This window comes from Mus caroli, chromosome 6 (assembly GCF_900094665.2).
Source record: "Mus caroli chromosome 6, CAROLI_EIJ_v1.1, whole genome shotgun sequence".
Classification (NCBI taxonomy): domain Eukaryota; kingdom Metazoa; phylum Chordata; class Mammalia; order Rodentia; family Muridae; genus Mus; species Mus caroli.
The window spans coordinates 34,073,917-34,076,283 of NC_034575.1; positions in this window are offsets into that span (position 1 = coordinate 34,073,917).

The following is a 2,367-nucleotide window of genomic DNA, read 5'->3' on the forward strand; positions in this document are numbered from 1 at the left end:
AAAAAAAAAAAAAAGAATAAGTTTCTGTTTCTTTAATCTGAAGTAACCTGCAAACCAAGTGATCCCATTTACACAGTACATCCTGCACATCCTTGTCTCCATCCTGCTGTCATCCTCTTTCAGGGTATTTTTCTAACAATCTCTACCAGCCAGTTCTCTCACCCCTATACAGGTACTTACAGCTATTAGTCTTTTATTTTCCCCTCATAAAAGTGACCTAAAAAGGACAGAAGGGCCTGCTCTCTAAAATCCTGACTTAGGGTGAGACAGGTAAATCTCTAAAATAAAGCTTGCTTCAATTAGACAGTGATGAGCTGGTCTTCTTAAAATTTTCAGGGCCGGGCGTGGTGGCGCTAAATCCCACATTTGAAACACCCTATGCCTGAGATATAAAAATCTTATCTGCCAAGCAGTGGTGGTGCACACCTTTGATACCAACAGTCAAGAGGCAGAGATAGGTAGATCCAAGCCCAGCCTGGTTTACAGAGTCAGTTCCAGGACAGCCAAGGCTACATACAGAAACCCAGTTTCAAAAACCAAATATCGAACCACACCAAACCAACTTATCTTCCCTACATCCAATGCTGATCTTTTGAAACCTGGCCTTAGGGGGAGGCAATGCAGTACAGGAATAAAAAGGTTGCTTTAATTAATTGATTGCTTTAATTAATTTGGTCATGATGATTTAGGTAGGTGGTCTTTCTCAAAAGTTGGGGATTAACGTTATCCCTTTCATCATGGGATTAACATCAATTGACACCATGAGACTGAAGCCCAGGCAACAGAGAGTCTACAGCTGCATCAGGATCGCACCAGACTGGACCTGTGAGTTCTGTGTGTTGCTTGCGTCCTGTTTAAATATTACTCTCCAGGCTGGAGAGATGGTTGAGAGCACTGACAACTCCTGTAGAGGACTTGGGGTTCAATTCCCAACAACGGCATGGTGGCTTATGGCTGGCTGTCTGTAACTCCAGTTCCAGGGGACCTGACAAGCTCACACAGACAGACATGCATTCAAATCACCATTGCACATAAAACAAAAACCAGTAAAGGATCAAAAAATAAAAAAGAAAAATATTTCTCTCATTTCAGGGCCCTGAAGATGGATATGAGGAGGCAGGGACTCACCAGATCACATCTCTCTCCTCAATGTGGCCACATTACATAATCTCGTTCTGCTTCTTATTAATTTACATTCTCATTGAATTGCATATAATTGGCTTATTGAGGATGGGTGACTGAATCCTGCTTGTTGGGGTACAGGCTGTGACTTCCCAGGCTAAGGAATATCTGTATTCTCTGTCTCTCGCTCCTAGCACAAGGTACAGGCATGTATTGTCACGTTTGGTTTCTCTTTCTAGTTTTGATGTGGGTATGGGTGGCCCTCCTTCCACCATCTTCTGAATAGGTATTTAGGAATTGGAGGCTGCTGTGACTTCATACCTAGACTTGACCAATTTCAGCGATCTCAACACAAAACACAGTTGTCCCCTCAAAGGATGTAAGAGAAAGTTCATTCTGGAACCAAGAATTAGTGCCCACGGCCAGGGGACACAGAGTCAGGTAACCCCAAATACCAAGTTCCAACTGATAATGGCCTCATTAATTTTTTGTCATAGCAGAACTGAAGAAGATCATAAATCAGGGTGTTATATATATATATATATATATATATGAACATCAGATAGGCATGGGGACCTCAGCGATAGTCCATACATAGTGCTGTCTGATGACCTTCTTAGCTTTTGTATTGGTAGAAGGCTAATGGTCTGTTTATAAACTCAGAAGAGATTTATCTCATAGTCATGGGATGGCGATAGGGCAAATACAGAGGGGATTATGAATGGCTATTAAGAAGGTAAAGATAGGGGGCTGCAGAGGTTGCTCAGTGGTCAAGATTAATGGCTGTTTTCCCAGAGGTCCTGAGTTCAATTCCCAACAATCACATTGGGGCTCACAACCATCTGTAAATGGGATCTGATGCTCTCTTCTGGTGTGTACGCATGTACACAAAATAAATAAATAAATCTTTTAAAAAATAAGCTAAAGATAGTCCACAATAATTTGGTTCCAGATTTCTAACATTCCAATGCACCACAAACCATGGGTGTTCCAGGCAGTGAGCCTCCGAGACTCTTTAACACAGGGGCAGCTCCCTGCTTTCATCCCAAGCTTGGAACTTTATCCCTGGCTGAACTCAAAGATGGTGGTGCTTGTTTTTAGCAAGGGATGCAGGGCATCCTTGCCACATCCTAAAAGAAGTTTGGGACTGAAGAAGTAACAAAATTCTAGGCCTTTAGGATGAGGCTTGGGAATGTGACCTTTGTGACTCATTGCTCCAAGGTATGCTAATCATACCTTGATAGC